Source organism: Watersipora subatra, chromosome 8 (assembly GCF_963576615.1).
Source record: "Watersipora subatra chromosome 8, tzWatSuba1.1, whole genome shotgun sequence".
In the NCBI taxonomy this organism is placed as follows: domain Eukaryota; kingdom Metazoa; phylum Bryozoa; class Gymnolaemata; order Cheilostomatida; family Watersiporidae; genus Watersipora; species Watersipora subatra.
This window is the reverse complement of record NC_088715.1, coordinates 57492252-57518035: the sequence shown is the minus strand read 5'-3', so window position 1 is coordinate 57518035 and position 25784 is coordinate 57492252. Positions and strand designations below refer to the sequence as shown.

General features: G+C 54.2%; 6 non-coding genes and 8 pseudogenes across 6 annotated transcripts; all 14 read right to left on the bottom strand.

The window, feature by feature from the left end:
* Positions 1-1508: 1508 nt before the first annotated feature.
* LOC137402906 (U2 spliceosomal RNA) lies at positions 1509-1700 on the bottom strand. The gene has a single exon (XR_010979522.1). It is a non-coding gene; the product is annotated as a U2 spliceosomal RNA (small nuclear RNA).
* Positions 1701-3069: 1369 nt separating this feature from the next.
* On the bottom strand, positions 3070-3246 carry LOC137402959 (U2 spliceosomal RNA; annotated as a pseudogene).
* Positions 3247-4946: 1700 nt separating this feature from the next.
* Positions 4947-5138, bottom strand: LOC137402905 (U2 spliceosomal RNA). Its single transcript, XR_010979521.1, has one exon. It is a non-coding gene; the product is annotated as a U2 spliceosomal RNA (small nuclear RNA).
* A 1374-nt stretch (positions 5139-6512) lies between these two features.
* LOC137402958 (U2 spliceosomal RNA) lies at positions 6513-6689 on the bottom strand (annotated as a pseudogene).
* Positions 6690-8389: 1700 nt separating this feature from the next.
* LOC137402904 (U2 spliceosomal RNA) lies at positions 8390-8581 on the bottom strand. The gene has a single exon (XR_010979520.1). It is a non-coding gene; the product is annotated as a U2 spliceosomal RNA (small nuclear RNA).
* Positions 8582-9946: 1365 nt separating this feature from the next.
* LOC137402957 (U2 spliceosomal RNA) lies at positions 9947-10123 on the bottom strand (annotated as a pseudogene).
* Positions 10124-11846: 1723 nt separating this feature from the next.
* Positions 11847-12023, bottom strand: LOC137402955 (U2 spliceosomal RNA; annotated as a pseudogene).
* A 1676-nt stretch (positions 12024-13699) lies between these two features.
* Positions 13700-13876, bottom strand: LOC137402954 (U2 spliceosomal RNA; annotated as a pseudogene).
* A 1699-nt stretch (positions 13877-15575) lies between these two features.
* Positions 15576-15752, bottom strand: LOC137402953 (U2 spliceosomal RNA; annotated as a pseudogene).
* Positions 15753-17360: 1608 nt separating this feature from the next.
* Positions 17361-17552, bottom strand: LOC137402903 (U2 spliceosomal RNA). The gene has a single exon (XR_010979519.1). It is a non-coding gene; the product is annotated as a U2 spliceosomal RNA (small nuclear RNA).
* Positions 17553-18917: 1365 nt separating this feature from the next.
* LOC137402952 (U2 spliceosomal RNA) lies at positions 18918-19094 on the bottom strand (annotated as a pseudogene).
* Positions 19095-20794: 1700 nt separating this feature from the next.
* LOC137402902 (U2 spliceosomal RNA) lies at positions 20795-20986 on the bottom strand. Its single transcript, XR_010979518.1, has one exon. It is a non-coding gene; the product is annotated as a U2 spliceosomal RNA (small nuclear RNA).
* A 1390-nt stretch (positions 20987-22376) lies between these two features.
* LOC137402951 (U2 spliceosomal RNA) lies at positions 22377-22553 on the bottom strand (annotated as a pseudogene).
* A 1700-nt stretch (positions 22554-24253) lies between these two features.
* LOC137402900 (U2 spliceosomal RNA) lies at positions 24254-24445 on the bottom strand. Its single transcript, XR_010979516.1, has one exon. It is a non-coding gene; the product is annotated as a U2 spliceosomal RNA (small nuclear RNA).
* Between the last annotated feature and the right edge of the window lie 1339 nt (positions 24446-25784).

The window sequence follows — 25784 nt, the reverse complement described above, 5'->3', positions numbered from 1 at the left end:
GTCATCACGAATGTCCGAGGTACAACGACCACCGAAACTTCCAAGGACTCGTGGAGCATTTGAATGCTCTGGCCTGGCCGGCACCCCGGGTGGGAATCCCTAGTGCGGGCCCGGATGTGACCGCTCGCCTGCCACGCGGGTGTTTCGGGGGGCTGTGCAATGAAACACCTGCAAGACCGCCGTGCAGCACGAATGCTACACTTTGATCTTAGCCAATAGGCCGAGAAGCGATAAATTGCCCGGACGGCCGTCCGTCGCTCAGTCGCGGCCGATTCGCCGCCGAGCGAGTGTCCCCGTTTAGGGCGAACGAGCCGCTCGAAGAAACCGAGAGGCCTCGCCGGGGCCGAAGACTAGTCGCTTTTTTTCCGGTCCGCCCGTCTCGCCGAAGCGGTCCGGCCTACCTCGACTAGTTCGGAGTCGGTCTCTCGCTCGTCCCGTTCGGTAACTGGCGCGAAAGCGCCAACTTTTAAACTCCCTTCGGCGTATTTAGAAAACTTTTAGATTCGCCTTTACTCTCTTTACGGTATAGATGTAATTAAAGGATTACGGCATTCGCGCGCGCCGAGAGTGGCCTATTCGCTTCTCCTAGCTAGTTACGTAATAACGCTTCTAATCTCGACGCGGGTAGTACCGAAGCTATTCTCACCGGCCTTTCTCTTTCGAAGTCGTCTCCCTCTCTTCGTTAAGCCTATACGCGAGTGCTAGCCTTTTCGTTTCTCCTAGCTAGTTACGTAATAACGCTTCTAATCTCGTCGCGAGTAGAGTAGCGAGGAGTCTACTCGTCTTGGTCATCCTTTCGAAGTCGTCCCCCCCTCCCCCTCCCCGCCCTTCGTTAAGGCTATTTCTTATATATGTATATATACATATATATATATATATATATATATATATATATATATACAAATGTAGATAAAAGTTTTCATTATTCGTAGTTTTCGACTACTAAAGAAGCGCGTAGATAGAACGGGTCGGTTCGTCTCGGGCGATTTCCGCCCCGAACGAATCCATTGCGGTCTCTCGTCTGTCCGCTCGCCACCCGCTCACCCCGAACACCCCAACACCCAACACCCAACGTCTATAGAAATAAACGTAGGCGAAGGGCTGGCGATGCGCGAGCGCGTGACCGGGGGGAAAGAGGGCGAGGGCGGAGGCGGCGACGAAAGTTTCGGAGCGACGGCTGAGCGCTTAGTCGAAAGCGAACGCGCGCGAAACGGGCGCTCGATCGCGGCGAACGCTAGTCGGCGCGGCTAACGGGCGTCGAAGAAGCGCCCGCGTAGTCGCCGGCGCCTCGCTTTCACGCTTTTCGCCTAGTTAAAATCGGAGCTGTCGCCCTCGCGCTCCGCGTCGTTTTTTTCGCGAATTCGGGAAGAATTTACGCGCTAAGCGCGTTAATTTAAAGCGCCGCCTCGCGGCAAAAGATTTTTTTCCGGTAGGCGCGTGGGTAGGTAGGTAGGTAGGTAGGTAGGTAGGTAGGTTCAGTTAATCTTTCGTTTCGTGCCTCCCGACGAGGGGAGTGGGCCGTGCTCGGAGGTACTGCGATACCGAGACAACCCGTGACGGAGCCGAAGCAAGCTTCCGCGCTCCATCTCGTTCCAAAAATCAGATTAATATCGTAGCGGCGCGATGCGCCGCGAATCAGATATTAAACTGATTAGAACAGATACTACACTTTGATCTTAGCCAATAGGCCGAGAAGCGATAAATTGCCCGGACGGCCGTCCGTCGCTCAGTCGCGGCCGATTCGCCGCCGAGCGAGTGTCCCCGTTTAGGGCGAACGAGCCGCTCGAAGAAACCGAGAGGCCTCGCCGGGGCCGAAGACTAGTCGCTTTTTTTCCGGTCCGCCCGTCTCGCCGAAGCGGTCCGGCCTACCTCGACTAGTTCGGAGTCGGTCTCTCGCTCGTCCCGTTCGGTAACTGGCGCGAAAGCGCCAACTTTTAAACTCCCTTCGGCGTATTTAGAAAACTTTTAGATTCGCCTTTACTCTCTTTACGGTATAGATGTAATTAAAGGATTACGGCATTCGCGCGCGCCGAGAGTGGCCTATTCGCTTCTCCTAGCTAGTTACGTAATAACGCTTCTAATCTCGACGCGGGTAGTACCGAAGCTATTCTCACCGGCCTTTCTCTTTCGAAGTCGTCTCCCTCTCTTCGTTAAGCCTATACGCGAGTGCTAGCCTTTTCGTTTCTCCTAGCTAGTTACGTAATAACGCTTCTAATCTCGTCGCGAGTAGAGTAGCGAGGAGTCTACTCGTCTTGGTCATCCTTTCGAAGTCGTCCCCCCCTCCCCCTCCCCGCCCTTCGTTAAGGCTATTTCTTATATATGTATATATACATATATATATATATATATATATATATATATATATATATATATATATATATATACAAATGTAGATAAAAGTTTTCATTATTCGTAGTTTTCGACTACTAAAGAAGCGCGTAGATAGAACGGGTCGGTTCGTCTCGGGCGATTTCCGCCCCGAACGAATCCATTGCGGTCTCTCGTCTGTCCGCTCGCCACCCGCTCACCCCGAACACCCCGAACACCCCGAACACCCCGAACACCCCGAACACCCCGAACACCCCGAACACCCCGAACACCCCGAACACCCCAACACCCAACGTCTATAGAAATATAAACGTAGGCGAAAGGCTGGCGTGACCGGGGAAAGAAGGCGAGGGCGGAAGAGCGGCGGCGACGAAAGTTTCGGAGCGACGGCTGAGCGCTTAGTCGAAAGCGAACGCGCGCGAAACGGGCGCTCGGTCGCGGCGAGCGCTAGTCGGCGCGGCTAACGGACGTCGACGAGGCGCCCGCGTCGTCGCCGGCGCCTCGCTTTCACGCTTTTCGCCGAGTTAAAACCGGAGCGGTCGCCCTCGCGCTCCGCGTCGTTTTTTTCGCGATTTCGGGAAGAATTTACGCGCTAAGCGCGTTAATTTAAAGCGCCGCCCCGCGGCCAAAAATTTTTTTCCGGTAGGTGGGTAGGTAGGTAGGTAGGTAGGTAGGTAGGTAGGCGGGTAGGTAGGCTAATAGGTAGGTTCAGTTTATCTTTCGTTTCGTGCCTCCCGACGAGGGGAGTGGGCCGTGCTCGGAGGTACTGCGATACCGAGACAACCCGTGACGGAGCCGAAGCAAGCTTCCGCGCTCCATCTCGTTCCAAAAATCAGATTAATATCGTAGCGGCGCGATGCGCCGCGAATCAGATATTAAACTGATTAGAACAGATACTCCTGTTTTATGACATGGAGTGGGGCTGACCTCGACGATATTGGCTTTTCGCCAAGGTCAGCCCCCCAAGGGTTGTCAACCCCTGGAATTTATTGCAGGGCGGTAATTTACCTTGCCAGGTCATCACGAATGTCCGAGGTACAACGACCACCGAAACTTCCAAGGACTCGTGGAGCATTTGAATGCTCTGGCCTGGCCGGCACCCCGGGTGGGAATCCCTAGTGCGGGCCCGGATGTGACCGCTCGCCTGCCACGCGGGTGTTTCGGGGGGCTGTGCAATGAAACACCTGCAAGACCGCCGTGCAGCACGAATGCTACACTTTGATCTTAGCCAATAGGCCGAGAAGCGATAAATTGCCCGGACGGCCGTCCGTCGCTCAGTCGCGGCCGATTCGCCGCCGAGCGAGTGTCCCCGTTTAGGGCGAACGAGCCGCTCGAAGAAACCGAGAGGCCTCGCCGGGGCCGAAGACTAGTCGCTTTTTTTCCGGTCCGCCCGTCTCGCCGAAGCGGTCCGGCCTACCTCGACTAGTTCGGAGTCGGTCTCTCGCTCGTCCCGTTCGGTAACTGGCGCGAAAGCGCCAACTTTTAAACTCCCTTCGGCGTATTTAGAAAACTTTTAGATTCGCCTTTACTCTCTTTACGGTATAGATGTAATTAAAGGATTACGGCATTCGCGCGCGCCGAGAGTGGCCTATTCGCTTCTCCTAGCTAGTTACGTAATAACGCTTCTAATCTCGACGCGGGTAGTACCGAAGCTATTCTCACCGGCCTTTCTCTTTCGAAGTCGTCTCCCTCTCTTCGTTAAGCCTATACGCGAGTGCTAGCCTTTTCGTTTCTCCTAGCTAGTTACGTAATAACGCTTCTAATCTCGTCGCGAGTAGAGTAGCGAGGAGTCTACTCGTCTTGGTCATCCTTTCGAAGTCGTCCCCCCCTCCCCCTCCCCGCCCTTCGTTAAGGCTATTTCTTATATATGTATATATACATATATATATATATATATATATATATATATATATATATATATATATATATATATACAAATGTAGATAAAAGTTTTCATTATTCGTAGTTTTCGACTACTAAAGACGTGCGTAGATAGAACGGGTCGGTTCGTCTCGGGCGATTTCCGCCCCGAACGAAACCTTTGCGGTCTCTCGTCTGTCCGCTCGCCACCCGCTCACCCCGAACACCCCGAACACCCCGAACACCCCGAACACCCCGAACACCCCGAACACCCCGAACACCCCGAACACCCCGAACACCCCAACACCCAACACCCAACGTCTATAGAAATAAACGTAGGCGAAGGGCTGGCGATGCGCGAGCGCGTGACCGGGGGGAAAGAGGGCGAGGGCGGAGGCGGCGACGAAAGTTTCGGAGCGACGGCTGAGCGCTTAGTCGAAAGCGAACGCGCGCGAAACGGGCGCTCGATCGCGGCGAACGCTAGTCGGCGCGGCTAACGGGCGTCGAAGAAGCGCCCGCGTAGTCGCCGGCGCCTCGCTTTCACGCTTTTCGCCTAGTTAAAATCGGAGCTGTCGCCCTCGCGCTCCGCGTCGTTTTTTTCGCGAAATCGGGAAGAATTTACGCGCTAAGCGCGTTAATTTAAAGCGCCGCCTCGCGGCAAAAGATTTTTTTCCGGTAGGCGCGAGGGTAGGTAGGTAGGTAGGTAGGTAGGTAGGTAGGTAGGTTCAGTTAATCTTTCGTTTCGTGCCTCCCGACGAGGGGAGTGGGCCGTGCTCGGAGGTACTGCGATACCGAGACAACCCGTGACGGAGCCGAAGCAAGCTTCCGCGCTCCATCTCGTTCCAAAAATCAGATTAATATCGTAGCGGCGCGATGCGCCGCGAATCAGATATTAAACTGATTAGAACAGATACTACACTTTGATCTTAGCCAATAGGCCGAGAAGCGATAAATTGCCCGGACGGCCGTCCGTCGCTCAGTCGCGGCCGATTCGCCGCCGAGCGAGTGTCCCCGTTTAGGGCGAACGAGCCGCTCGAAGAAACCGAGAGGCCTCGCCGGGGCCGAAGACTAGTCGCTTTTTTTCCGGTCCGCCCGTCTCGCCGAAGCGGTCCGGCCTACCTCGACTAGTTCGGAGTCGGTCTCTCGCTCGTCCCGTTCGGTAACTGGCGCGAAAGCGCCAACTTTTAAACTCCCTTCGGCGTATTTAGAAAACTTTTAGATTCGCCTTTACTCTCTTTACGGTATAGATGTAATTAAAGGATTACGGCATTCGCGCTCGCCGAGAGTGGCCTATTCGCTTCTCCTAGCTAGTTACGTAATAACGCTTCTAATCTCGACGCGGGTAGTACCGAAGCTATTCTCACCGGCCTTTCTCTTTCGAAGTCGTCTCCCTCTCTTCGTTAAGCCTATACGCGAGTGCTAGCCTTTTCGTTTCTCCTAGCTAGTTACGTAATAACGCTTCTAATCTCGTCGCGAGTAGAGTAGCGAGGAGTCTACTCGTCTTGGTCATCCTTTCGAAGTCGTCCCCCCCTCCCCCTCCCCGCCCTTCGTTAAGGCTATTTCTTATATATGTATATATACATATATATATATATATATATATATATATATATATATATATATATATATACAAATGTAGATAAAAGTTTTCATTATTCGTAGTTTTCGACTACTAAAGAAGCGCGTAGATAGAACGGGTCGGTTCGTCTCGGGCGATTTCCGCCCCGAACGAATCCATTGCGGTCTCTCGTCTGTCCGCTCGCCACCCGCTCACCCCGAACACCCCGAACACCCCGAACACCCCGAACACCCCGAACACCCCGAACACCCCGAACACCCCGAACACCCCGAACACCCCGAACACCCCAACACCCAACGTCTATAGAAATATAAACGTAGGCGAAAGGCTGGCGTGACCGGGGAAAGAAGGCGAGGGCGGAAGAGCGGCGGCGACGAAAGTTTCGGAGCGACGGCTGAGCGCTTAGTCGAAAGCGAACGCGCGCGAAACGGGCGCTCGGTCGCGGCGAGCGCTAGTCGGCGCGGCTAACGGACGTCGACGAGGCGCCCGCGTCGTCGCCGGCGCCTCGCTTTCACGCTTTTCGCCGAGTTAAAACCGGAGCGGTCGCCCTCGCGCTCCGCGTCGTTTTTTTCGCGATTTCGGGAAGAATTTACGCGCTAAGCGCGTTAATTTAAAGCGCCGCCCCGCGGCCAAAAATTTTTTTCCGGTAGGTGGGTAGGTAGGTAGGTAGGTAGGTAGGTAGGTAGGCGGGTAGGTAGGCTAATAGGTAGGTTCAGTTTATCTTTCGTTTCGTGCCTCCCGACGAGGGGAGTGGGCCGTGCTCGGAGGTACTGCGATACCGAGACAACCCGTGACGGAGCCGAAGCAAGCTTCCGCGCTCCATCTCGTTCCAAAAATCAGATTAATATCGTAGCGGCGCGATGCGCCGCGAATCAGATATTAAACTGATTAGAACAGATACTCCTGTTTTATGACATGGAGTGGGGCTGACCTCGACGATATTGGCTTTTCGCCAAGGTCAGCCCCCCAAGGGTTGTCAACCCCTGGAATTTATTGCAGGGCGGTAATTTACCTTGCCAGGTCATCACGAATGTCCGAGGTACAACGACCACCGAAACTTCCAAGGACTCGTGGAGCATTTGAATGCTCTGGCCTGGCCGGCACCCCGGGTGGGAATCCCTAGTGCGGGCCCGGATGTGACCGCTCGCCTGCCACGCGGGTGTTTCGGGGGGCTGTGCAATGAAACACCTGCAAGACCGCCGTGCAGCACGAATGCTACACTTTGATCTTAGCCAATAGGCCGAGAAGCGATAAATTGCCCGGACGGCCGTCCGTCGCTCAGTCGCGGCCGATTCGCCGCCGAGCGAGTGTCCCCGTTTAGGGCGAACGAGCCGCTCGAAGAAACCGAGAGGCCTCGCCGGGGCCGAAGACTAGTCGCTTTTTTTCCGGTCCGCCCGTCTCGCCGAAGCGGTCCGGCCTACCTCGACTAGTTCGGAGTCGGTCTCTCGCTCGTCCCGTTCGGTAACTGGCGCGAAAGCGCCAACTTTTAAACTCCCTTCGGCGTATTTAGAAAACTTTTAGATTCGCCTTTACTCTCTTTACGGTATAGATGTAATTAAAGGATTACGGCATTCGCGCGCGCCGAGAGTGGCCTATTCGCTTCTCCTAGCTAGTTACGTAATAACGCTTCTAATCTCGACGCGGGTAGTACCGAAGCTATTCTCACCGGCCTTTCTCTTTCGAAGTCGTCTCCCTCTCTTCGTTAAGCCTATACGCGAGTGCTAGCCTTTTCGTTTCTCCTAGCTAGTTACGTAATAACGCTTCTAATCTCGTCGCGAGTAGAGTAGCGAGGAGTCTACTCGTCTTGGTCATCCTTTCGAAGTCGTCCCCCCCTCCCCCTCCCCGCCCTTCGTTAAGGCTATTTCTTATATATGTATATATACATATATATATATATATATATATATATATATATATATATATATATATATATATATACAAATGTAGATAAAAGTTTTCATTATTCGTAGTTTTCGACTACTAAAGACGTGCGTAGATAGAACGGGTCGGTTCGTCTCGGGCGATTTCCGCCCCGAACGAAACCTTTGCGGTCTCTCGTCTGTCCGCTCGCCACCCGCTCACCCCGAACACCCCGAACACCCCGAACACCCCGAACACCCCGAACACCCCGAACACCCCGAACACCCCGAACACCCCGAACACCCCAACACCCAACACCCAACGTCTATAGAAATAAACGTAGGCGAAGGGCTGGCGATGCGCGAGCGCGTGACCGGGGGGAAAGAGGGCGAGGGCGGAGGCGGCGACGAAAGTTTCGGAGCGACGGCTGAGCGCTTAGTCGAAAGCGAACGCGCGCGAAACGGGCGCTCGATCGCGGCGAACGCTAGTCGGCGCGGCTAACGGGCGTCGAAGAAGCGCCCGCGTAGTCGCCGGCGCCTCGCTTTCACGCTTTTCGCCTAGTTAAAATCGGAGCTGTCGCCCTCGCGCTCCGCGTCGTTTTTTTCGCGAAATCGGGAAGAATTTACGCGCTAAGCGCGTTAATTTAAAGCGCCGCCTCGCGGCAAAAGATTTTTTTCCGGTAGGCGCGTGGGTAGGTAGGTAGGTAGGTAGGTAGGTAGGTAGGTAGGTTCAGTTAATCTTTCGTTTCGTGCCTCCCGACGAGGGGAGTGGGCCGTGCTCGGAGGTACTGCGATACCGAGACAACCCGTGACGGAGCCGAAGCAAGCTTCCGCGCTCCATCTCGTTCCAAAAATCAGATTAATATCGTAGCGGCGCGATGCGCCGCGAATCAGATATTAAACTGATTAGAACAGATACTACACTTTGATCTTAGCCAATAGGCCGAGAAGCGATAAATTGCCCGGACGGCCGTCCGTCGCTCAGTCGCGGCCGATTCGCCGCCGAGCGAGTGTCCCCGTTTAGGGCGAACGAGCCGCTCGAAGAAACCGAGAGGCCTCGCCGGGGCCGAAGACTAGTCGCTTTTTTTCCGGTCCGCCCGTCTCGCCGAAGCGGTCCGGCCTACCTCGACTAGTTCGGAGTCGGTCTCTCGCTCGTCCCGTTCGGTAACTGGCGCGAAAGCGCCAACTTTTAAACTCCCTTCGGCGTATTTAGAAAACTTTTAGATTCGCCTTTACTCTCTTTACGGTATAGATGTAATTAAAGGATTACGGCATTCGCGCTCGCCGAGAGTGGCCTATTCGCTTCTCCTAGCTAGTTACGTAATAACGCTTCTAATCTCGACGCGGGTAGTACCGAAGCTATTCTCACCGGCCTTTCTCTTTCGAAGTCGTCTCCCTCTCTTCGTTAAGCCTATACGCGAGTGCTAGCCTTTTCGTTTCTCCTAGCTAGTTACGTAATAACGCTTCTAATCTCGTCGCGAGTAGAGTAGCGAGGAGTCTACTCGTCTTGGTCATCCTTTCGAAGTCGTCCCCCCCTCCCCCTCCCCGCCCTTCGTTAAGGCTATTTCTTATATATGTATATATACATATATATATATATATATATATATATATATATATATATATATATATATACAAATGTAGATAAAAGTTTTCATTATTCGTAGTTTTCGACTACTAAAGAAGCGCGTAGATAGAACGGGTCGGTTCGTCTCGGGCGATTTCCGCCCCGAACGAATCCATTGCGGTCTCTCGTCTGTCCGCTCGCCACCCGCTCACCCCGAACACCCCGAACACCCCGAACACCCCGAACACCCCGAACACCCCGAACACCCCGAACACCCCGAACACCCCGAACACCCCAACACCCAACGTCTATAGAAATATAAACGTAGGCGAAAGGCTGGCGTGACCGGGGAAAGAAGGCGAGGGCGGAAGAGCGGCGGCGACGAAAGTTTCGGAGCGACGGCTGAGCGCTTAGTCGAAAGCGAACGCGCGCGAAACGGGCGCTCGGTCGCGGCGAGCGCTAGTCGGCGCGGCTAACGGACGTCGACGAGGCGCCCGCGTCGTCGCCGGCGCCTCGCTTTCACGCTTTTCGCCGAGTTAAAACCGGAGCGGTCGCCCTCGCGCTCCGCGTCGTTTTTTTCGCGATTTCGGGAAGAATTTACGCGCTAAGCGCGTTAATTTAAAGCGCCGCCCCGCGGCCAAAAATTTTTTTCCGGTAGGTGGGTAGGTAGGTAGGTAGGTAGGTAGGTAGGTAGGCGGGTAGGTAGGCTAATAGGTAGGTTCAGTTTATCTTTCGTTTCGTGCCTCCCGACGAGGGGAGTGGGCCGTGCTCGGAGGTACTGCGATACCGAGACAACCCGTGACGGAGCCGAAGCAAGCTTCCGCGCTCCATCTCGTTCCAAAAATCAGATTAATATCGTAGCGGCGCGATGCGCCGCGAATCAGATATTAAACTGATTAGAACAGATACTCCTGTTTTATGACATGGAGTGGGGCTGACCTCGACGATATTGGCTTTTCGCCAAAGTCAGCCCCCCAAGGGTTGTCAACCCCTGGAATTTATTGCAGGGCGGTAATTTACCTTGCCAGGTCATCACGAATGTCCGAGGTACAACGACCACCGAAACTTCCAAGGACTCGTGGAGCATTTGAATGCTCTGGCCTGGCCGGCACCCCGGGTGGGAATCCCTAGTGCGGGCCCGGATGTGACCGCTCGCCTGCCACGCGGGTGTTTCGGGGGGCTGTGCAATGAAACACCTGCAAGACCGCCGTGCAGCACGAATGCTACACTTTGATCTTAGCCAATAGGCCGAGAAGCGATAAATTGCCCGGACGGCCGTCCGTCGCTCAGTCGCGGCCGATTCGCCGCCGAGCGAGTGTCCCCGTTTAGGGCGAACGAGCCGCTCGAAGAAACCGAGAGGCCTCGCCGGGGCCGAAGACTAGTCGCTTTTTTTCCGGTCCGCCCGTCTCGCCGAAGCGGTCCGGCCTACCTCGACTAGTTCGGAGTCGGTCTCTCGCTCGTCCCGTTCGGTAACTGGCGCGAAAGCGCCAACTTTTAAACTCCCTTCGGCGTATTTAGAAAACTTTTAGATTCGCCTTTACTCTCTTTACGGTATAGATGTAATTAAAGGATTACGGCATTCGCGCGCGCCGAGAGTGGCCTATTCGCTTCTCCTAGCTAGTTACGTAATAACGCTTCTAATCTCGACGCGGGTAGTACCGAAGCTATTCTCACCGGCCTTTCTCTTTCGAAGTCGTCTCCCTCTCTTCGTTAAGCCTATACGCGAGTGCTAGCCTTTTCGTTTCTCCTAGCTAGTTACGTAATAACGCTTCTAATCTCGTCGCGAGTAGAGTAGCGAGGAGTCTACTCGTCTTGGTCATCCTTTCGAAGTCGTCCCCCCCTCCCCCTCCCCGCCCTTCGTTAAGGCTATTTCTTATATATGTATATATACATATATATATATATATATATATATATATATATATATATATATATATATATATATATATATACAAATGTAGATAAAAGTTTTCATTATTCGTAGTTTTCGACTACTAAAGACGTGCGTAGATAGAACGGGTCGGTTCGTCTCGGGCGATTTCCGCCCCGAACGAAACCTTTGCGGTCTCTCGTCTGTCCGCTCGCCACCCGCTCACCCCGAACACCCCGAACACCCCGAACACCCCGAACACCCCGAACACCCCGAACACCCCGAACACCCCGAACACCCCGAACACCCCGAACACCCCAACACCCAACACCCAACGTCTATAGAAATATAAACGTAGGCGAAAGGCTGGCGTGACCGGGGAAAGAAGGCGAGGGCGGAAGAGCGGCGGCGACGAAAGTTTCGGAGCGACGGCTGAGCGCTTAGTCGAAAGCGAACGCGCGCGAAACGGGCGCTCGGTCGCGGCGAGCGCTAGTCGGCGCGGCTAACGGACGTCGACGAGGCGCCCGCGTCGTCGCCGGCGCCTCGCTTTCACGCTTTTCGCCGAGTTAAAACCGGAGCGGTCGCCCTCGCGCTCCGCGTCGTTTTTTTCGCGATTTCGGGAAGAATTTACGCGCTAAGCGCGTTAATTTAAAGCGCCGCCCCGCGGCCAAAAATTTTTTTCCGGTAGGTGGGTAGGTAGGTAGGTAGGTAGGTAGGTAGGTAGGCGGGTAGGTAGGCTAATAGGTAGGTTCAGTTTATCTTTCGTTTCGTGCCTCCCGACGAGGGGAGTGGGCCGTGCTCGGAGGTACTGCGATACCGAGACAACCCGTGACGGAGCCGAAGCAAGCTTCCGCGCTCCATCTCGTTCCAAAAATCAGATTAATATCGTAGCGGCGCGATGCGCCGCGAATCAGATATTAAACTGATTAGAACAGATACTCCTGTTTTATGACATGGAGTGGGGCTGACCTCGACGATATTGGCTTTTCGCCAAGGTCAGCCCCCCAAGGGTTGTCAACCCCTGGAATTTATTGCAGGGCGGTAATTTACCTTGCCAGGTCATCACGAATGTCCGAGGTACAACGACCACCGAAACTTCCAAGGACTCGTGGAGCATTTGAATGCTCTGGCCTGGCCGGCACCCCGGGTGGGAATCCCTAGTGCGGGCCCGGATGTGACCGCTCGCCTGCCACGCGGGTGTTTCGGGGGGCTGTGCAATGAAACACCTGCAAGACCGCCGTGCAGCACGAATGCTACACTTTGATCTTAGCCAATAGGCCGAGAAGCGATAAATTGCCCGGACGGCCGTCCGTCGCTCAGTCGCGGCCGATTCGCCGCCGAGCGAGTGTCCCCGTTTAGGGCGAACGAGCCGCTCGAAGAAACCGAGAGGCCTCGCCGGGGCCGAAGACTAGTCGCTTTTTTTCCGGTCCGCCCGTCTCGCCGAAGCGGTCCGGCCTACCTCGACTAGTTCGGAGTCGGTCTCTCGCTCGTCCCGTTCGGTAACTGGCGCGAAAGCGCCAACTTTTAAACTCCCTTCGGCGTATTTAGAAAACTTTTAGATTCGCCTTTACTCTCTTTACGGTATAGATGTAATTAAAGGATTACGGCATTCGCGCGCGCCGAGAGTGGCCTATTCGCTTCTCCTAGCTAGTTACGTAATAACGCTTCTAATCTCGACGCGGGTAGTACCGAAGCTATTCTCACCGGCCTTTCTCTTTCGAAGTCGTCTCCCTCTCTTCGTTAAGCCTATACGCGAGTGCTAGCCTTTTCGTTTCTCCTAGCTAGTTACGTAATAACGCTTCTAATCTCGTCGCGAGTAGAGTAGCGAGGAGTCTACTCGTCTTGGTCATCCTTTCGAAGTCGTCCCCCCCTCCCCCTCCCCGCCCTTCGTTAAGGCTATTTCTTATATATGTATATATACATATATATATATATATATATATATATATATATATATATATACAAATGTAGATAAAAGTTTTCATTATTCGTAGTTTTCGACTACTAAAGACGTGCGTAGATAGAACGGGTCGGTTCGTCTCGGGCGATTTCCGCCCCGAACGAAACCTTTGCGGTCTCTCGTCTGTCCGCTCGCCACCCGCTCACCCCGAACACCCCGAACACCCCGAACACCCCGAACACCCCGAACACCCCGAACACCCCGAACACCCCAACACCCAACACCCAACGTCTATAGAAATATAAACGTAGGCGAAAGGCTGGCGTGACCGGGGAAAGAAGGCGAGGGCGGAAGAGCGGCGGCGACGAAAGTTTCGGAGCGACGGCTGAGCGCTTAGTCGAAAGCGAACGCGCGCGAAACGGGCGCTCGGTCGCGGCGAGCGCTAGTCGGCGCGGCTAACGGACGTCGACGAGGCGCCCGCGTCGTCGCCGGCGCCTCGCTTTCACGCTTTTCGCCGAGTTAAAACCGGAGCGGTCGCCCTCGCGCTCCGCGTCGTTTTTTTCGCGATTTCGGGAAGAATTTACGCGCTAAGCGCGTTAATTTAAAGCGCCGCCCCGCGGCCAAAAATTTTTTTCCGGTAGGTGGGTAGGTAGGTAGGTAGGTAGGTAGGTAGGTAGGCGGGTAGGTAGGCTAATAGGTAGGTTCAGTTTATCTTTCGTTTCGTGCCTCCCGACGAGGGGAGTGGGCCGTGCTCGGAGGTACTGCGATACCGAGACAACCCGTGACGGAGCCGAAGCAAGCTTCCGCGCTCCATCTCGTTCCAAAAATCAGATTAATATCGTAGCGGCGCGATGCGCCGCGAATCAGATATTAAACTGATTAGAACAGATACTCCTGTTTTATGACATGGAGTGGGGCTGACCTCGACGATATTGGCTTTTCGCCAAGGTCAGCCCCCCAAGGGTTGTCAACCCCTGGAATTTATTGCAGGGCGGTAATTTACCTTGCCAGGTCATCACGAATGTCCGAGGTACAACGACCACCGAAACTTCCAAGGACTCGTGGAGCATTTGAATGCTCTGGCCTGGCCGGCACCCCGGGTGGGAATCCCTAGTGCGGGCCCGGATGTGACCGCTCGCCTGCCACGCGGGTGTTTCGGGGGGCTGTGCAATGAAACACCTGCAAGACCGCCGTGCAGCACGAATGCTACACTTTGATCTTAGCCAATAGGCCGAGAAGCGATAAATTGCCCGGACGGCCGTCCGTCGCTCAGTCGCGGCCGATTCGCCGCCGAGCGAGTGTCCCCGTTTAGGGCGAACGAGCCGCTCGAAGAAACCGAGAGGCCTCGCCGGGGCCGAAGACTAGTCGCTTTTTTTCCGGTCCGCCCGTCTCGCCGAAGCGGTCCGGCCTACCTCGACTAGTTCGGAGTCGGTCTCTCGCTCGTCCCGTTCGGTAACTGGCGCGAAAGCGCCAACTTTTAAACTCCCTTCGGCGTATTTAGAAAACTTTTAGATTCGCCTTTACTCTCTTTACGGTATAGATGTAATTAAAGGATTACGGCATTCGCGCGCGCCGAGAGTGGCCTATTCGCTTCTCCTAGCTAGTTACGTAATAACGCTTCTAATCTCGACGCGGGTAGTACCGAAGCTATTCTCACCGGCCTTTCTCTTTCGAAGTCGTCTCCCTCTCTTCGTTAAGCCTATACGCGAGTGCTAGCCTTTTCGTTTCTCCTAGCTAGTTACGTAATAACGCTTCTAATCTCGTCGCGAGTAGAGTAGCGAGGAGTCTACTCGTCTTGGTCATCCTTTCGAAGTCGTCCCCCCCTCCCCCTCCCCGCCCTTCGTTAAGGCTATTTCTTATATATGTATATATACATATATATATATATATATATATATATATATATATATATATATATATATATATATACAAATGTAGATAAAAGTTTTCATTATTCGTAGTTTTCGACTACTAAAGACGTGCGTAGATAGAACGGGTCGGTTCGTCTCGGGCGATTTCCGCCCCGAACGAAACCTTTGCGGTCTCTCGTCTGTCCGCTCGCCACCCGCTCACCCCGAACACCCCGAACACCCCGAACACCCCGAACACCCCGAACACCCCGAACACCCCGAACACCCCGAACACCCCAACACCCAACACCCAACGTCTATAGAAATATAAACGTAGGCGAAAGGCTGGCGTGACCGGGGAAAGAAGGCGAGGGCGGAAGAGCGGCGGCGACGAAAGTTTCGGAGCGACGGCTGAGCGCTTAGTCGAAAGCGAACGCGCGCGAAACGGGCGCTCGGTCGCGGCGAGCGCTAGTCGGCGCGGCTAACGGACGTCGACGAGGCGCCCGCGTCGTCGCCGGCGCCTCGCTTTCACGCTTTTCGCCGAGTTAAAACCGGAGCGGTCGCCCTCGCGCTCCGCGTCGTTTTTTTCGCGATTTCGGGAAGAATTTACGCGCTAAGCGCGTTAATTTAAAGCGCCGCCCCGCGGCCAAAAATTTTTTTCCGGTAGGTGGGTAGGTAGGTAGGTAGGTAGGTAGGTAGGTAGGCGGGTAGGTAGGCTAATAGGTAGGTTCAGTTTATCTTTCGTTTCGTGCCTCCCGACGAGGGGAGTGGGCCGTGCTCGGAGGTACTGCGATACCGAGACAACCCGTGACGGAGCCGAAGCAAGCTTCCGCGCTCCATCTCGTTCCAAAAATCAGATTAATATCGTAGCGGCGCGATGCGCCGCGAATCAGATATTAAACTGATTAGAACAGATACTCCTGTTTTATGACATGGAGTGGGGCTGACCTCGACGATATTGGCTTTTCGCCAAGGTCAGCCCCCCAAGGGTTGTCAACCCCTGGAATTTATTGCAGGGCGGTAATTTACCTTGCCAGGTCATCACGAATGTCCGAGGTACAACGACCACCGAAACTTCCAAGGACTCGTGGAGCATTTGAATGCTCTGGCCTGGCCGGCACCCCGGGTGGGAATCCCTAGTGCGGGCCCGGATGTGACCGCTCGCCTGCCACGCGGGTGTTTCGGGGGGCTGTGCAATGAAACACCTGCAAGACCGCCGTGCAGCACGAATGCTACACTTTGATCTTAGCCAATAGGCCGAGAAGCGATAAATTGCCCGGACGGCCGTCCGTCGCTCAGTCGCGGCCGATTCGCCGCCGAGCGAGTGTCCCCGTTTAGGGCGAACGAGCCGCTCGAAGAAACCGAGAGGCCTCGCCGGGGCCGAAGACTAGTCGCTTTTTTTCCGGTCCGCCCGTCTCGCCGAAGCGGTCCGGCCTACCTCGACTAGTTCGGAGTCGGTCTCTCGCTCGTCCCGTTCGGTAACTGGCGCGAAAGCGCCAACTTTTAAACTCCCTTCGGCGTATTTAGAAAACTTTTAGATTCGCCTTTACTCTCTTTACGGTATAGATGTAATTAAAGGATTACGGCATTCGCGCGCGCCGAGAGTGGCCTATTCGCTTCTCCTAGCTAGTTACGTAATAACGCTTCTAATCTCGACGCGGGTAGTACCGAAGCTATTCTCACCGGCCTTTCTCTTTCGAAGTCGTCTCCCTCTCTTCGTTAAGCCTATACGCGAGTGCTAGCCTTTTCGTTTCTCCTAGCTAGTTACGTAATAACGCTTCTAATCTCGTCGCGAGTAGAGTAGCGAGGAGTCTACTCGTCTTGGTCATCCTTTCGAAGTCGTCCCCCCCTCCCCCTCCCCGCCCTTCGTTAAGGCTATTTCTTATATATGTATATATACATATATATATATATATATATATATATATATATATATATACAAATGTAGATAAAAGTTTTCATTATTCGTAGTTTTCGACTACTAAAGAAGCGCGTAGATAGAACGGGTCGGTTCGTCTCGGGCGATTTCCGCCCCGAACGAATCCATTGCGGTCTCTCGTCTGTCCGCTCGCCACCCGCTCACCCCGAACACCCCAACACCCAACACCCAACGTCTATAGAAATAAACGTAGGCGAAGGGCTGGCGATGCGCGAGCGCGTGACCGGGGGGAAAGAGGGCGAGGGCGGAGGCGGCGACGAAAGTTTCGGAGCGACGGCTGAGCGCTTAGTCGAAAGCGAACGCGCGCGAAACGGGCGCTCGATCGCGGCGAACGCTAGTCGGCGCGGCTAACGGGCGTCGAAGAAGCGCCCGCGTAGTCGCCGGCGCCTCGCTTTCACGCTTTTCGCCTAGTTAAAATCGGAGCTGTCGCCCTCGCGCTCCGCGTCGTTTTTTTCGCGAATTCGGGAAGAATTTACGCGCTAAGCGCGTTAATTTAAAGCGCCGCCTCGCGGCAAAAGATTTTTTTCCGGTAGGCGCGTGGGTAGGTAGGTAGGTAGGTAGGTAGGTAGGTAGGTTCAGTTAATCTTTCGTTTCGTGCCTCCCGACGAGGGGAGTGGGCCGTGCTCGGAGGTACTGCGATACCGAGACAACCCGTGACGGAGCCGAAGCAAGCTTCCGCGCTCCATCTCGTTCCAAAAATCAGATTAATATCGTAGCGGCGCGATGCGCCGCGAATCAGATATTAAACTGATTAGAACAGATACTACACTTTGATCTTAGCCAATAGGCCGAGAAGCGATAAATTGCCCGGACGGCCGTCCGTCGCTCAGTCGCGGCCGATTCGCCGCCGAGCGAGTGTCCCCGTTTAGGGCGAACGAGCCGCTCGAAGAAACCGAGAGGCCTCGCCGGGGCCGAAGACTAGTCGCTTTTTTTCCGGTCCGCCCGTCTCGCCGAAGCGGTCCGGCCTACCTCGACTAGTTCGGAGTCGGTCTCTCGCTCGTCCCGTTCGGTAACTGGCGCGAAAGCGCCAACTTTTAAACTCCCTTCGGCGTATTTAGAAAACTTTTAGATTCGCCTTTACTCTCTTTACGGTATAGATGTAATTAAAGGATTACGGCATTCGCGCGCGCCGAGAGTGGCCTATTCGCTTCTCCTAGCTAGTTACGTAATAACGCTTCTAATCTCGACGCGGGTAGTACCGAAGCTATTCTCACCGGCCTTTCTCTTTCGAAGTCGTCTCCCTCTCTTCGTTAAGCCTATACGCGAGTGCTAGCCTTTTCGTTTCTCCTAGCTAGTTACGTAATAACGCTTCTAATCTCGTCGCGAGTAGAGTAGCGAGGAGTCTACTCGTCTTGGTCATCCTTTCGAAGTCGTCCCCCCCTCCCCCTCCCCGCCCTTCGTTAAGGCTATTTCTTATATATGTATATATACATATATATATATATATATATATATATATATATATATATATATATATATATATACAAATGTAGATAAAAGTTTTCATTATTCGTAGTTTTCGACTACTAAAGAAGCGCGTAGATAGAACGGGTCGGTTCGTCTCGGGCGATTTCCGCCCCGAACGAATCCATTGCGGTCTCTCGTCTGTCCGCTCGCCACCCGCTCACCCCGAACACCCCGAACACCCCGAACACCCCGAACACCCCGAACACCCCGAACACCCCGAACACCCCGAACACCCCGAACACCCCAACACCCAACGTCTATAGAAATATAAACGTAGGCGAAAGGCTGGCGTGACCGGGGAAAGAAGGCGAGGGCGGAAGAGCGGCGGCGACGAAAGTTTCGGAGCGACGGCTGAGCGCTTAGTCGAAAGCGAACGCGCGCGAAACGGGCGCTCGGTCGCGGCGAGCGCTAGTCGGCGCGGCTAACGGACGTCGACGAGGCGCCCGCGTCGTCGCCGGCGCCTCGCTTTCACGCTTTTCGCCGAGTTAAAACCGGAGCGGTCGCCCTCGCGCTCCGCGTCGTTTTTTTCGCGATTTCGGGAAGAATTTACGCGCTAAGCGCGTTAATTTAAAGCGCCGCCCCGCGGCCAAAAATTTTTTTCCGGTAGGTGGGTAGGTAGGTAGGTAGGTAGGTAGGTAGGCGGGTAGGTAGGCTAATAGGTAGGTTCAGTTTATCTTTCGTTTCGTGCCTCCCGACGAGGGGAGTGGGCCGTGCTCGGAGGTACTGCGATACCGAGACAACCCGTGACGGAGCCGAAGCAAGCTTCCGCGCTCCATCTCGTTCCAAAAATCAGATTAATATCGTAGCGGCGCGATGCGCCGCGAATCAGATATTAAACTGATTAGAACAGATACTCCTGTTTTATGACATGGAGTGGGGCTGACCTCGACGATATTGGCTTTTCGCCAAGGTCAGCCCCCCAAGGGTTGTCAACCCCTGGAATTTATTGCAGGGCGGTAATTTACCTTGCCAGGTCATCACGAATGTCCGAGGTACAACGACCACCGAAACTTCCAAGGACTCGTGGAGCATTTGAATGCTCTGGCCTGGCCGGCACCCCGGGTGGGAATCCCTAGTGCGGGCCCGGATGTGACCGCTCGCCTGCCACGCGGGTGTTTCGGGGGGCTGTGCAATGAAACACCTGCAAGACCGCCGTGCAGCACGAATGCTACACTTTGATCTTAGCCAATAGGCCGAGAAGCGATAAATTGCCCGGACGGCCGTCCGTCGCTCAGTCGCGGCCGATTCGCCGCCGAGCGAGTGTCCCCGTTTAGGGCGAACGAGCCGCTCGAAGAAACCGAGAGGCCTCGCCGGGGCCGAAGACTAGTCGCTTTTTTTCCGGTCCGCCCGTCTCGCCGAAGCGGTCCGGCCTACCTCGACTAGTTCGGAGTCGGTCTCTCGCTCGTCCCGTTCGGTAACTGGCGCGAAAGCGCCAACTTTTAAACTCCCTTCGGCGTATTTAGAAAACTTTTAGATTCGCCTTTACTCTCTTTACGGTATAGATGTAATTAAAGGATTACGGCATTCGCGCGCGCCGAGAGTGGCCTATTCGCTTCTCCTAGCTAGTTACGTAATAACGCTTCTAATCTCGACGCGGGTAGTACCGAAGCTATTCTCACCGGCCTTTCTCTTTCGAAGTCGTCTCCCTCTCTTCGTTAAGCCTATACGCGAGTGCTAGCCTTTTCGTTTCTCCTAGCTAGTTACGTAATAACGCTTCTAATCTCGTCGCGAGTAGAGTAGCGAGGAGTCTACTCGTCTTGGTCATCCTTTCGAAGTCGTCCCCCCCTCCCCCTCCCCGCCCTTCGTTAAGGCTATTTCTTATATATGTATATATACATATATATATATATATATATATATATATATATATATATATATATATATATATATACAAATGTAGATAAAAGTTTTCATTATTCGTAGTTTTCGACTACTAAAGACGTGCGTAGATAGAACGGGTCGGTTCGTCTCGGGCGATTTCCGCCCCGAACGAAACCTTTGCGGTCTCTCGTCTGTCCGCTCGCCACCCGCTCACCCCGAACACCCCGAACACCCCGAACACCCCGAACACCCCGAACACCCCGAACACCCCGAACACCCCGAACACCCCGAACACCCCAACACCCAACACCCAACGTCTATAGAAATAAACGTAGGCGAAGGGCTGGCGATGCGCGAGCGCGTGACCGGGGGGAAAGAGGGCGAGGGCGGAGGCGGCGACGAAAGTTTCGGAGCGACGGCTGAGCGCTTAGTCGAAAGCGAACGCGCGCGAAACGGGCGCTCGATCGCGGCGAACGCTAGTCGGCGCGGCTAACGGGCGTCGAAGAAGCGCCCGCGTAGTCGCCGGCGCCTCGCTTTCACGCTTTTCGCCTAGTTAAAATCGGAGCTGTCGCCCTCGCGCTCCGCGTCGTTTTTTTCGCGAAATCGGGAAGAATTTACGCGCTAAGCGCGTTAATTTAAAGCGCCGCCTCGCGGCAAAAGATTTTTTTCCGGTAGGTGCGAGGGTAGGTAGGTAGGTAGGTAGGTAGGTAGGTAGGTAGGTTCAGTTAATCTTTCGTTTCGTGCCTCCCGACGAGGGGAGTGGGCCGTGCTCGGAGGTACTGCGATACCGAGACAACCCGTGACGGAGCCGAAGCAAGCTTCCGCGCTCCATCTCGTTCCAAAAATCAGATTAATATCGTAGCGGCGCGATGCGCCGCGAATCAGATATTAAACTGATTAGAACAGATACTACACTTTGATCTTAGCCAATAGGCCGAGAAGCGATAAATTGCCCGGACGGCCGTCCGTCGCTCAGTCGCGGCCGATTCGCCGCCGAGCGAGTGTCCCCGTTTAGGGCGAACGAGCCGCTCGAAGAAACCGAGAGGCCTCGCCGGGGCCGAAGACTAGTCGCTTTTTTTCCGGTCCGCCCGTCTCGCCGAAGCGGTCCGGCCTACCTCGACTAGTTCGGAGTCGGTCTCTCGCTCGTCCCGTTCGGTAACTGGCGCGAAAGCGCCAACTTTTAAACTCCCTTCGGCGTATTTAGAAAACTTTTAGATTCGCCTTTACTCTCTTTACGGTATAGATGTAATTAAAGGATTACGGCATTCGCGCTCGCCGAGAGTGGCCTATTCGCTTCTCCTAGCTAGTTACGTAATAACGCTTCTAATCTCGACGCGGGTAGTACCGAAGCTATTCTCACCGGCCTTTCTCTTTCGAAGTCGTCTCCCTCTCTTCGTTAAGCCTATACGCGAGTGCTAGCCTTTTCGTTTCTCCTAGCTAGTTACGTAATAACGCTTCTAATCTCGTCGCGAGTAGAGTAGCGAGGAGTCTACTCGTCTTGGTCATCCTTTCGAAGTCGTCCCCCCCTCCCCCTCCCCGCCCTTCGTTAAGGCTATTTCTTATATATGTATATATACATATATATATATATATATATATATATATATATATATATATATATATATATATATATATATATATACAAATGTAGATAAAAGTTTTCATTATTCGTAGTTTTCGACTACTAAAGAAGCGCGTAGATAGAACGGGTCGGTTCGTCTCGGGCGATTTCCGCCCCGAACGAATCCATTGCGGTCTCTCGTCTGTCCGCTCGCCACCCGCTCACCCCGAACACCCCGAACACCCCGAACACCCCGAACACCCCGAACACCCCGAACACCCCGAACACCCCGAACACCCCGAACACCCCGAACACCCCAACACCCAACGTCTATAGAAATATAAACGTAGGCGAAAGGCTGGCGTGACCGGGGAAAGAAGGCGAGGGCGGAAGAGCGGCGGCGACGAAAGTTTCGGAGCGACGGCTGAGCGCTTAGTCGAAAGCGAACGCGCGCGAAACGGGCGCTCGGTCGCGGCGAGCGCTAGTCGGCGCGGCTAACGGACGTCGACGAGGCGCCCGCGTCGTCGCCGGCGCCTCGCTTTCACGCTTTTCGCCGAGTTAAAACCGGAGCGGTCGCCCTCGCGCTCCGCGTCGTTTTTTTCGCGATTTCGGGAAGAATTTACGCGCTAAGCGCGTTAATTTAAAGCGCCGCCCCGCGGCCAAAAATTTTTTTCCGGTAGGTGGGTAGGTAGGTAGGTAGGTAGGTAGGTAGGTAGGCGGGTAGGTAGGCTAATAGGTAGGTTCAGTTTATCTTTCGTTTCGTGCCTCCCGACGAGGGGAGTGGGCCGTGCTCGGAGGTACTGCGATACCGAGACAACCCGTGACGGAGCCGAAGCAAGCTTCCGCGCTCCATCTCGTTCCAAAAATCAGATTAATATCGTAGCGGCGCGATGCGCCGCGAATCAGATATTAAACTGATTAGAACAGATACTCCTGTTTTATGACATGGAGTGGGGCTGACCTCGACGATATTGGCTTTTCGCCAAGGTCAGCCCCCCAAGGGTTGTCAACCCCTGGAATTTATTGCAGGGCGGTAATTTACCTTGCCAGGTCATCACGAATGTCCGAGGTACAACGACCACCGAAACTTCCAAGGACTCGTGGAGCATTTGAATGCTCTGGCCTGGCCGGCACCCCGGGTGGGAATCCCTAGTGCGGGCCCGGATGTGACCGCTCGCCTGCCACGCGGGTGTTTCGGGGGGCTGTGCAATGAAACACCTGCAAGACCGCCGTGCAGCACGAATGCTACACTTTGATCTTAGCCAATAGGCCGAGAAGCGATAAATTGCCCGGACGGCCGTCCGTCGCTCAGTCGCGGCCGATTCGCCGCCGAGCGAGTGTCCCCGTTTAGGGCGAACGAGCCGCTCGAAGAAACCGAGAGGCCTCGCCGGGGCCGAAGACTAGTCGCTTTTTTTCCGGTCCGCCCGTCTCGCCGAAGCGGTCCGGCCTACCTCGACTAGTTCGGAGTCGGTCTCTCGCTCGTCCCGTTCGGTAACTGGCGCGAAAGCGCCAACTTTTAAACTCCCTTCGGCGTATTTAGAAAACTTTTAGATTCGCCTTTACTCTCTTTACGGTATAGATGTAATTAAAGGATTACGGCATTCGCGCGCGCCGAGAGTGGCCTATTCGCTTCTCCTAGCTAGTTACGTAATAACGCTTCTAATCTCGACGCGGGTAGTACCGAAGCTATTCTCACCGGCCTTTCTCTTTCGAAGTCGTCTCCCTCTCTTCGTTAAGCCTATACGCGAGTGCTAGCCTTTTCGTTTCTCCTAGCTAGTTACGTAATAACGCTTCTAATCTCGTCGCGAGTAGAGTAGCGAGGAGTCTACTCGTCTTGGTCATCCTTTCGAAGTCGTCCCCCCCTCCCCCTCCCCGCCCTTCGTTAAGGCTATTTCTTATATATGTATATATACATATATATATATATATATATATATATATATATATATATATATATATATATATATACAAATGTAGATAAAAGTTTTCATTATTCGTAGTTTTCGACTACTAAAGACGTGCGTAGATAGAACGGGTCGGTTCGTCTCGGGCGATTTCCGCCCCGAACGAAACCTTTGCGGTCTCTCGTCTGTCCGCTCGCCACCCGCTCACCCCGAACACCCCGAACACCCCGAACACCCCGAACACCCCGAACACCCCGAACACCCCGAACACCCCGAACACCCCGAACACCCCAACACCCAACACCCAACGTCTATAGAAATAAACGTAGGCGAAGGGCTGGCGATGCGCGAGCGCGTGACCGGGGGGAAAGAGGGCGAGGGCGGAGGCGGCGACGAAAGTTTCGGAGCGACGGCTGAGCGCTTAGTCGAAAGCGAACGCGCGCGAAACGGGCGCTCGATCGCGGCGAACGCTAGTCGGCGCGGCTAACGGGCGTCGAAGAAGCGCCCGCGTAGTCGCCGGCGCCTCGCTTTCACGCTTTTCGCCTAGTTAAAATCGGAGCTGTCGCCCTCGCGCTCCGCGTCGTTTTTTTCGCGAAATCGGGAAGAATTTACGCGCTAAGCGCGTTAATTTAAAGCGCCGCCTCGCGGCAAAAGATTTTTTTCCGGTAGGTGCGAGGGTAGGTAGGTAGGTAGGTAGGTAGGTAGGTAGGTAGGTTCAGTTAATCTTTCGTTTCGTGCCTCCCGACGAGGGGAGTGGGCCGTGCTCGGAGGTACTGCGATACCGAGACAACCCGTGACGGAGCCGAAGCAAGCTTCCGCGCTCCATCTCGTTCCAAAAATCAGATTAATATCGTAGCGGCGCGATGCGCCGCGAATCAGATATTAAACTGATTAGAACAGATACTACACTTTGATCTTAGCCAATAGGCCGAGAAGCGATAAATTGCCCGGACGGCCGTCCGTCGCTCAGTCGCGGCCGATTCGCCGCCGAGCGAGTGTCCCCGTTTAGGGCGAACGAGCCGCTCGAAGAAACCGAGAGGCCTCGCCGGGGCCGAAGACTAGTCGCTTTTTTTCCGGTCCGCCCGTCTCGCCGAAGCGGTCCGGCCTACCTCGACTAGTTCGGAGTCGGTCTCTCGCTCGTCCCGTTCGGTAACTGGCGCGAAAGCGCCAACTTTTAAACTCCCTTCGGCGTATTTAGAAAACTTTTAGATTCGCCTTTACTCTCTTTACGGTATAGATGTAATTAAAGGATTACGGCATTCGCGCTCGCCGAGAGTGGCCTATTCGCTTCTCCTAGCTAGTTACGTAATAACGCTTCTAATCTCGACGCGGGTAGTACCGAAGCTATTCTCACCGGCCTTTCTCTTTCGAAGTCGTCTCCCTCTCTTCGTTAAGCCTATACGCGAGTGCTAGCCTTTTCGTTTCTCCTAGCTAGTTACGTAATAACGCTTCTAATCTCGTCGCGAGTAGAGTAGCGAGGAGTCTACTCGTCTTGGTCATCCTTTCGAAGTCGTCCCCCCCTCCCCCTCCCCGCCCTTCGTTAAGGCTATTTCTTATATATGTATATATACATATATATATATATATATATATATATATATATATATATATATATATATATATATATATATATATACAAATGTAGATAAAAGTTTTCATTATTCGTAGTTTTCGACTACTAAAGAAGCGCGTAGATAGAACGGGTCGGTTCGTCTCGGGCGATTTCCGCCCCGAACGAATCCATTGCGGTCTCTCGTCTGTCCGCTCGCCACCCGCTCACCCCGAACACCCCGAACACCCCGAACACCCCGAACACCCCGAACACCCCGAACACCCCGAACACCCCGAACACCCCGAACACCCCGAACACCCCAACACCCAACGTCTATAGAAATATAAACGTAGGCGAAAGGCTGGCGTGACCGGGGAAAGAAGGCGAGGGCGGAAGAGCGGCGGCGACGAAAGTTTCGGAGCGACGGCTGAGCGCTTAGTCGAAAGCGAACGCGCGCGAAACGGGCGCTCGGTCGCGGCGAGCGCTAGTCGGCGCGGCTAACGGACGTCGACGAGGCGCCCGCGTCGTCGCCGGCGCCTCGCTTTCACGCTTTTCGCCGAGTTAAAACCGGAGCGGTCGCCCTCGCGCTCCGCGTCGTTTTTTTCGCGATTTCGGGAAGAATTTACGCGCTAAGCGCGTTAATTTAAAGCGCCGCCCCGCGGCCAAAAATTTTTTTCCGGTAGGTGGGTAGGTAGGTAGGTAGGTAGGTAGGTAGGTAGGCGGGTAG